The sequence below is a fragment of the Mesocricetus auratus genome, unplaced genomic scaffold, assembly GCF_017639785.1.
Source record: "Mesocricetus auratus isolate SY011 unplaced genomic scaffold, BCM_Maur_2.0 Super-Scaffold_100023, whole genome shotgun sequence".
Lineage (NCBI taxonomy): Eukaryota > Metazoa > Chordata > Mammalia > Rodentia > Cricetidae > Mesocricetus > Mesocricetus auratus.
Window position 1 is genome coordinate 17,041,085 of NW_024429204.1, and position 10,893 is coordinate 17,051,977.

The window sequence follows — 10,893 nt, forward strand, 5'->3', positions numbered from 1 at the left end:
AATGACAGTAAATCCTTTTCTGGGGTGAACATGAGGAAGTAAAATCTGGGGAAGTAATATTAGTGGGAAATTGAAATGTGAAGTGCACTCCACTTCCTTTAGAAAGTACGTTAGAAAGTCAGGGGGTGCTTTGAAGCATTTAAAAAAATAGGTGGTGCATGCCTTTAATCCCAGCACTTGGGAGGCAGAAGCAGGTGGATCTCAGTGAGTTTGAGGCCAGCCTGATCTACAAAGGGAGTTCCAGGACAGCCAGGACTATTACACAGAGAAATATATATAATCCCACCTAATTCTCATCATTACTACTGGAAGGCCTGAATACTGTTATCTTATTTTAAAGATTAGGAGACTAAACACTTAGGAGGACATCCAGGGTCCTCTCCTTATCACAAGAAAGCTGGGCTTCAGAGCCTTGCAGTCTGCCTCAAAAATCCAAGCTGTTGGTTTCTCTGTATGTCTCCATTCACCCATATTTTGACTTCCTTTTCCCCCCCAAAAAAGTATTTAGCAAAATGTTTAACCACATAACCATATCCGCTCTTAGACTGTTTTTGTCTTAAGTAAGAAACATGGTTTTTGCTAAACTAACTTAGGCCCGCCTGGGGGATGGGAATGTAGCTCAGTTGGTAGAGCGCTTGCCCTGCATGAATAGCTCTCGTTTTGATACCTAGAATATAGACTACGGTAGCATGTAACTGTGTACAGATGTGTTACATTTGTTTATGCTGCCTTTGGTTGACTAGGAAAAGATTGTTATGTTTGTTTATGCTGCATTTGTTTAACTATGTAAAGATGTGTTGCTTTACCTTGCCAGCTTAGGGCACCTGATTGGTCTAATAAAAAGTAAAGCAACCAATAGCTAGGCAGTATAGGTATAGGCAGGGCTGGCAGGCAGATACAGTAAGTAAGAGGAGGAATCAAGGCTCCAAAGAAGAGAGAACTAGGGAGAAAGAGAGGGAGATGCCTGTGGCCAGGCAGCCACCAGTAAGACAGACATGGAAGAAGGAGGAAAAATAGAATAAATAGTGAAAGAAGGGTAAAAATCCCTGAGGCAAAACATAGATGTAGAGAAATAGGCTAAAACAAGTTACAAAAGCTAGTGGGACAAGCATAAGATAAGACCAGGCATTCGTAACTAATAATAGGTCTCCATATCTTGATTTAAGAGCTGGTTGGTGGCCCAAAAGGAAGTCTGCTACACCCCCAACGAGTCTTTTACCAGAATGAGAAGACTAGAAAGGTATTAGTATATAAAATGAGCTATGTCACTGTAGGCGATTGGGGAACCACAGCTGTATTTCATCATCTGCCTCTCCAGTGGTCAATTCTGAATTCTATTGGCCGTTACTCACTGAAGACGGAGTTTCTTTCCCGCTTGGTCCCTATGCCCTTTAGTGCCAAATAAACACACAGAGCCTAATATTATTTATAAACTCTTTGGCTGGTGGCTCAGGCATCTTACTGGCTAGATTTCTCCTAATTACTAACCTATTTCTATTAACTATTGTCACAAGGTTGTGGCTTACCCATAATGCTCAGGCTTGTTACTCTTTTCAGCGGCTACATGGCATCTCTCTGGCAGCTGTTCCCCTGCCTTTTCCCTTTCCCAGAATTCTCTTAGTCTGGTAGCCCTGCCTATATTTCCTGCCTGGCTAATGGCCAACCCCCATTTATTCATCAACCAATAAGAGAAACATATATTCACAGCATATAGAAGGACACTCCCCCCATCAACTCACCTCTCTCTACAAGTCTTTGTTCAGTATCTGTGTGTGCCTGAAAGCTATCTTCCTCAGGAGTCTTATCCTCTCACAACTTTTGCAAGTGAAGCTATTGAACATACATATTTATAGCCATAACTGAGCAAGAAAGGACCAAAGGGTCCCCACATGGATGAGTTGAGTCTGCTCATATTCTCCTTTGCATCCACTTTGTCAAAACAGCTGTCCTCTTCACCAGTATGTGCTGAATACCCACAGAGCAACACCATCTTATGCGCTGATTCATAAGGGTACAGAATGCTTCACCAGCAGCCAGTGTTGATGAATTTATCATTGTTCTGTTCCCTAGGAACAATGAACTCAAAATTTCAAGGACAAAATTTTGAGGATATTTGGTCACACCATGAACCCGATACTGCATTATTTAAATAAAATCAGCCATAGATCAAGAGGCAGAGCAAGCAGCCAGTTGCCTGGAAGTAGCTATAGAGAGTGAGGGGAAGTTGAGAGGTTGGGGAGAGAGAGGCAGAGGCACAGGAAATAGAAGGGAGGGACATCTGGTTGGAAGGGTTTTGTTTCAGAAGACATTCTTCCTTCTGGGACAATGGTGGAAAAGGAAGAACGTGGCTGCTTTCTCTTCCTTTCTCAGCTAGCAGGTTTTTGCCCTAGTATCTGACTCCCAAGTATTTATTACTAAAGTAAAAATATAAAAACTTAGTAAAAAACAACTTTGGTTCCCCTAAGGTGAGGTGGCCAAGGTAGTGACAGAGACAACAGCAGCAGCCACTGTGCCAAGGACAAAAACAGCAACAGAAAGTACCAACTCCTTGGCAAGTCCCTGGTAGTGTGAGTAAATGGAGTGACCTCTATTCCCTTCTTTTCCCCTCTAACTGTATGACTTCTTCATTCTTCTTCATTGCCTTGTAAAAGTCTCAGATTCAGGAAGTATATGACATCCAGAAACATCACTTGAACTCCGCAGTGTGTTAGGTGGACCACTTCAACACTCAGGCAGCTGCTTCTGGAAGACACACTGTGTGGTGACAAAATCCATGGAGATATCACCCTGGTTCAATGCTGAATTAGGTCTCATGCAAATGTTACATTTAGAAGCCCACTATGTTGTAAATGTATATATTCTCACGTTGGGACATTTTTCTTCCACAAATGTTGCATGAGATAAAATATAAAGGGAAAAAAGATAGAAATAGATCCATGTGACCTTGCAAATGGCTTAGATTCTTCTGTCTCCCATGTAACATTTAAAAGATACTAAAAACAATAGATAAAGAAGTAAAGTAGATTTTATGATTATAACAAACAAACAAAACCATAGTTGTGCATCAGAGGGCACTACAAGGATGTAGAAAGATAACGTAGAGAATGGGGAAAATCATCTTAATGGTATGGTATATAGAATATATAAAGCACTTTTATAACTGAAACACACAACCTGATTTAATATTTGTCAAAGGATTTATATGAAACTACTCTACAGCAGAGCCATGAGTGGCCAACCAGCAAGCCACATAACTAGATATCAGAAACTGTAGCCACCAGTAAATCAAACCAAAGCCACAATAAGATATCATTTGACAACAGTGGGATGGATTGCCACTTTTTAATGAAAATTATTATATTGGAACCTTCTGTATTACAGGTGAGATTATAAAATGCTAGCTACTGTAAAGTAAGGACTTTGGATGTTCTTCAAAACACTTGGAGATTAACAATTAGAGTCCATGATAATCACTGAACATTGTTTAAATGCACTTGGAGATTAACAAAATTATAATTCATGATAACCACTGAACATTGTTTAAATGTCCCATTCCATGTCTCAGCCATGTCTCAGGGCTCCACCAGGGCACAGAGTTTAGGGTTATATATTTGCTTTAGTAACACGTACCCTTTTAGACAGCAGTAAGTTTGTAGGACCTTGGATTTGTTTCTTACCTGTGTTGCCAGGATCCTCTTTATAAAACAGGCTGACACATTTCCTTGTCAACCCTTTGATTCTCATTATCAAAATGTTCACTAACTTTTCTTTGTCTCTTGGTGTATCCTTCCCTCTATACCTTCCAAGGTCTGGCTTGTGACACTTGTGAGATTTCTCCCTCCTATGTCACTATTATCAGTTACAACGGTTATACTGATCCATTAGGGTACTGGAGCTTTTGAAATTTTATCTCATCTCATTAATAATACCAAAAAAATGTAAGTGTGCTTACCATTAACCAAAGTAACACCATTTGGTCTAAAGCAGCTCTCAGCCTTCTTAATGTTTCGACCCTTTAATACAGCTCTTCATGCTGTGGTGACCCCACAACCATAAAATTATCTCATTGCTACTTCACAATTGTAATTTTATTACCGTTAAGAATCATAATGTAAATATTTGATGTGGGCAACCCCCAAAGGGGTCAAGACCCACAGGTTGAGAACCTGAGAACTGCTGGTCTACAGCATCATGTAAATCTATCAAGTTTTCAGTAAATAATTATATCTTCTTCTCTTCCTCTTCCTCCTTCTTCTCCCCTTCTCCTACTTCTTGCTTCTGCTTCTCCTTCTCCTCCTTCATTTTCTTTTGTCTGAGGGGATTTGAGGGGATTTGTCTTTCCAATATAGAAAAGGAAATCAGGTAGCTAGCTAAAAAATAGTCCAAGGATATTGCCAGGGATTCCCAGAAAGTAGCATGGATGGCTCTACTCAAGCTAGCCCATGGTCTTCATTCAGTTTACTTACAGCATATGTTCATCTGAAGTCATAGTAGTTGTCTCAGTCAGGATTTCTATTGCTGTAAAGAGACACCATGGCTATGACAACTCTTGTGATGAAATACATTTAATTGGGGTTGGCTTACAGTTCAGAGGCTTAATCCATTGTCATCATGGAGGAAAGCAAGGCATTGTGCAGGCAGACAAGGTGCAGGAAGACAGGCAGCTATGTCTGGAGGTTGTTCTGTTACATCTGAAGAGAGTTCTATGTATGGTTTCACCGGCAATAGGAAGAGAGAGTGACACTGGGCCTTGTTTGAGCATCTTGGAACCTCAAAGCTCACTCCATTGACACACTTCCTCCAACAAGGCCACACCTCCTCCAGGAAAGCCACTCCCTGTGAGCCTATGAAGCCATTTTCATCCAAACCACCATAACAGTGAACACCGAAGCCTCGAATATCTGCAAGTCCTCTTCCTGCTTCTGGCTCTTCTCCTTTTGAATGTATTGTTCATTTCAAGAAAATAGGAAATTAAATTGCTAAAGAAGCTCAGCTCAGGTTACTGGAGGATGAAAATAGTTGCCAAAGTATTGAGTATACTGGCTTATTTAGAATTGCAGAATTAAGACATTTATTTGGATCTATATTTTTCTCTTTAGTTTGCAATAAAAAAACGCAGAAGACTTAAATCTTCTGTTCACACAATCATTTGACAAAATATTTATTGAACTCTTATATGTGCCCTACGTGTTCTAGATGTGAAGAAAATGATGTACCTATTCTTACTAGGCTTCCATTGAAGGGCAGAGAGTCACCAAATACATGCAAAACACAGTTGTCCTTCTATAGACTGAGACTCTGCATGTCTTTGGGTTCAGCTGACCATGAATGGGAAACATTAAGGAAATCAATTAAGTCTGAATTAAGGATGTGCACACTTTTCCTTGCTATTATTCTTTAGACCATATGGCACAGCAACTATTCGCATAGCATTTAATGCATAAGTAATGTTGAGATGATTTATGGTGTATGCGAAGATCTGTATAGGTTATATGCAAATGCCACCATTTTATATTCAAGACTTAAACATCTGAAGATTTGTTTCCACAGAATGCCCAGGGGCCAGTTCCCTTTGATACTGAGAGATGGCTATTGTATATGAAGAGGTAAATGTTCATTAGTGCTAAGGATAAAAATCAAAACAACTAAGGAGTATAGGAGTTTTCACTAACCTCTGATGAGAAGAGAAGTCTAATGTAGAATAAGCAAGAGGAATCCTGCAGCTGAAGGAGGGAGTCATCACCTGGTCTGGAGTAAAGGTCATTTATGCATACAGGACATCTTACGAAGGATTGTTGAGAAACTAACTGGTATGACCAAGTTTCAGCAAGAAAGGGTGTTGTGCCCAGGGAGTCAGGAGTGGAAGAACTGAGTGAGCTAAGGTAAAGAACAGTGTAGGGGCGCAGCTCTAGAAAGAACTTCTCATTGAATTCAAGGACTCTTTCTATTTTGGCCGGGAAGACATTAAGGAATGATGTGGTCTGACCTCTGGCTTATTAATAAAATAACACTGGGCAGGGGACATAGTCACTGGCTCAGGGGTATAGTGATGGCCTAGTATGTGTAAGACCCAGGGTGTGTGTGTGTGTGTGTGTGTGTGTGTGTGAGAGAGAGAGAGAGAGAGAGAGAGAGAGGGAGGGAGGGAGGGAGGGAGGGAGGGAGGGAGGTTATCTGCTATAGAAAGTTAATAGCATATAGCAAGACACTCACAGAGACCATGGAAGTCATCTGGGAGTTATATGATTCATAACTCCACTGAGGCATCAGTGGAAATGGGGTAAAGGTGAAAGTAAAGCCAATAAAATAGATTAATGGAGTGATTACACAGTGTGAGCAAAATAAGGGAATCAAGAGTAAGATCAAGGGTGAAAAAAGCACTTACTGCTTTGTGGGAGGAGGGGATTTGGAAGGCAAACTATTAGATTTTGAGCATTGTAGTAATTTTCTAGGGTAACGGTAACAGACTACTACAAACTGGTGGTTACAACAGCACAAACAGTTCTGGGTGGAGGAAATCGGAAGTCAGGGCTCAGAGGAGTCAGGCTCCCTCTGAGGCACACAGCACCCTTCCTTGCATCTACATAACTTCTGGCGGTGGCCAGCAGTCCTTGGCATTCTTGGACGGAAGCTTCATTTCTATTCTCTCCATAAGCGATACGTTAGGAGTGCAAATTCTAAAAAAGGAAGCGTTCTGTTTTGTTAAGAGACTTGGCAATCTTCAGAGGTTTTTTGGCATTCTTTAAGATAATGCCCAAAGGGTGGCTTTACCAGGAAGGTGCAGAACCAACTTGCAACCGAAAGTTCTGAGTGATTTCCAGCGAAGCTGAAGAAGTCTTAACTACTGACAACAACTAATGACAACCAATGTAGGTCAGACACTGTCCAAGAGGTTGAGGATGATGGTGAATAAAAGGTCCACAAAGCACCTTTCCTTGCAGAGAGGCATTAAAGCAAACATGCAATAGCATGGAACTAGTTGACCTTGGAGGGATGCTGTGAAAGTACTGGTAAAGATAACTAATCAAGTCTGAAAAGGAAGTGAATTAGAATGCTTCTTAGATGGGAGATCTGGAAAGTTGGTCAACAAAAGGGGAGCAGTCATGGGAGGAGGGATGTCTACTTACTTGGAAAGGCTCAACAGAAGAGACTGCTCTCAGAAAGGCAGTGGTTCTGCTCAGTGGGTGCATGGGTGGAAGATAAAGGAGGTGATGCCCATAGGACTCATGCTGCAGTTGTTAGTAGAGGCGAACCATCAGGCCAGGCTAAGGAATTGGGCTTTGTCCTAAGAAGGGCCTCCTCCTCACTCCCATAATCCCCTGAGTGACGTCCATGGTGTTCTGTGAACTGACACTCTAATATGACATCTTAGTGCTTATAGCCGCCCTTTTTCCTTTTCCGAAATCAAAGGCCTGAAGTCTCTCTTACTTTTCCATTTCGGTTCATCTCACATGTGATACAATCAAGTACGGACAGTCTTCTATGGTCAGAGCCGGCGGATTGATGCTGGATGAAAGGAGGTAAAGACAGAATGGCTTTCTGAAGTGAAGGAAGATGCCGGGATGCTAATTACTGCTGGACCACTTTGAATTCACGTCTCTCCTTCAGTTTGAATAATAGAACTTTCTTCCCATATCCATCATAGGGTTCTGATGATGCCTTCTTCAAACTTTCCCATTAACCTATAAAATTCAAATCAGTTCTGACATTTCAAGCTGTCTGTTAGAGACTCGATCTGAAGGCGTCTGAATAAAGAATTCACTTCAGAAAGTAGAATAGCGTTAACCAGAGGCAGGGAAGGTAGAGGGAGAATGGGAGAAGGTTGTCAGTGGATACGAGCTGGATGAGATTAAAATTGTGATGTTCCCATGCACAGTGGGAGACTGTAAGTAAACATAATTAGTCGCATATTTCAAAATCAGTAAAGATTCTATACATGGGCTAATTCCCCTGCTGCAATTATCAGGCCTTATGTATATATGTTGAAATATCATAGTATTGGTATAGTCACATAAAAAATGGGTATAGTTACATGAAAAAATAATAAAACCTAAGAAAGAATTTAACCAGTTTTACAAAACAAATCTTCATGTATGTTGTGTGAATCTTGCAAAGAATTAGGCAGATCAGAATATATTTTTTAATCGCTATGCTTCTGTTGGCTATTATACATGTTGACTGCAAAATGCAATTCTGTGTTTCCTTTACTGAATAGAACTTTAAGCACGTGAGCGATCCCCCTCTTTTGGTTGCAGGATAGCATTAGTAGATATCATTTATTGAGCATACATTATGTGCTAGTCACCAATTTAAGAATTTTGCATACATCAGATTTAATCTTCACAATTACAAGGATATTCTTTCGTGGTCATCATTTGACCAATGGGGAAACAAGTCTCCCAGAAGCTAGAACACTCATATACAGTAATTGTGGGACAGGTTCTTGATTAATGATTGACAAGGGAGAGCCCAGCCCACCATGGGTGGTGCCAGCCTTAGGCAAATGGTCTTGAGTTACACAAGAAAGCAGGCTGAGCAAACCATGAAGAGCAAGGTAGTAAGCAGCTCTCTCCCATGGCTCCTGCTTCAGTTCCTGCCCTGATAAAGGCAGGTTAAAGAAGTCCCACAAATGCCCAAATAAAGAATTAACAGATATTTATTTGAGGAGCACTCACACAATGATGGTAAATAACCCCCATGGTCTTCTGCGTCTGGAGACACAACATCTCCTAGAGGATGCTCTGACCACAACCCAAGAGAGAATGGGCAAGCCCCTCCTCATCCTTATGAGAGGTCACATCCACACTCTAAAGCCACACCCTAAGGTGTCAAGTCTATTGGTAAAAGAAGATGCCACTACACCCAGACTTCTTCAATGGTAGACAGTGATGTGGAAGTATAAGATGAAATAAACCCCTTCCTCCCCAAGTTGCATTTAGTCATACATGACATTTTATCACAGCAATGGGAACCCTAACTAAGACAGTGATGTAGCTATGGCCTTGTCAATCTCATGAAGTGCTGCGACAGATTCAGCAAGCAGTGGTCCCCACAGCCTTTGATAGGTGACAGTTCTGAACTGGTGACAAGTAGCTGAGCAGAGAGATTTTATGATCTTCCTCACAAACCACGACTCTGATGAAGGAACGGCAGTGTGTTTCACAGGGAAAAGAGGACCGACCGTTCCCTGGATCTCTGTCTACCTCTGTTCTAGTATCCCAGCCTGGTGAGTTCTGCATCCTTCCTCCAAGTACCTAACAGTCCCTGAGCTACCAAGCAAATAAATTAATTCTTTCAAACGTGACACAGCATCCTAAGCTTGCATTGGTTTTGTTTTTAGAATTTATGAATCCTGAATAACTCTACCTAGAGCTTAAATGAGTTCTGATCATTCACAGTAGTTGTCTGTGGTCAGGTGATCAAACCTACTGATGAAAATGACGAGCCGTTATGAGAATACTTTCTCATGGAACCCATTAGGCAGGGTTGATGTTTTCATTGCAAAGCCGCAAGTGAGACTTCCTCTTAGGCGTCATTGTTTCTTGATTTCCATTTCTCTTCAGACTGGTCAAAGAACAAACAGCTACACAGACGCTTACTGTTCCTAAATAAGCTATGCTTCCCTCCAGCCAGAAGAGGGCGCTCGGGACACATTTTAGAGATTTCGTCTGCAGCTGCTCCAGGGTGGGAAACTTCAGCAATATTTTCCATTCTGAGTCTCTTTCCTCGGGGTAACATGAAAATCCCAACTTTAAGGCGGTGTGTAACATGCTGTTCTGAGTGAGAGCCAGGAACCTTGGCCGCTCTGAGGTCACTAGCAGGAGCTCGAGGCCGAGAAGTGACGGAGAACAGGACTATGAATAGCGTGCCTGTTTTCAGGGCACTGTCAGGGGAGTGGTATGGGTGGAGACAGAGGTTTGGAAACTGAGGATGCCGGTGTTTTGTATCCTCTTGGACACGACACAGGTCAGCATGAAGAGTTAGCTTTTCAGTGCTTTCAAGTATCATTCACTGGGACCCCACACACAATTTGGAAAATGCATGATGGGCTTCCTTTGCAAAACTTGTCTTCTATGCTTCCCCGTTTTGCTGAAAACCTTCAGGGATCAAATTACCAACAAAGCAATCTAAAAGGCGTCCACAAAAGGTGTACATGCAGAAGAAAAGGCGATGCTCTCCAAGGAAACGTCCTTTAGTCTTTGTTACTAAAATCAGTTCTTCTCCAGGTAGATCTATCTGTCTGTTCCAGAAAAGGAACATGGATTCGGATGTCAGCTAGAACACATTCCACTCTGGCTGGGCGGTGTGATTTAGGACAGATCTAATTTTTCGTTCAGTTCTCTCTGCAGTCTAGAGAGAGTCTTGCCCTGATCTGAACGGGCTGTGAGAACCGCAGCTGTGTTTGACTCATTGAACAAACCAGCCTGACTTTAGCCAGTGACTCCCCCCAAAGGTATCGGGGCCTTGCTTTGTTCTGAGGGTGCTAACACTGCCCAGATAGTTCTGGTTTCTAAGGTGGAAAAGTCAAACCTTCCTCTCATTCTCCCTTAGACCTGCTCCACACATCAAATTCCCTCTTTCTTGTGATGGAGCTCTGTCCTCCGTGTATGGCATGGGTGTTGCCATGTTTTTGTTTTTGTTTGTTTGTTTTTGCTTTTTATCTCGTGTGTATGCTATGTACCCATGCACACTTCTGTGTGTACACATGTGTATTTATGGAGGCCAGGGGTTAATAACAGATCTTCCTCTGACATTCTCAACCTTGACTGTTTGTCTGTTTGTTGAGAGAGGTGGCGAACAAAGGCTTTCTCTGTGTAACTCTGGCTGTCCTGAAACCCACTTTGCAGACTAGACGGGCCTTGAACTCGGAGATCCACCTGCCTCTGCCTCCCAAGT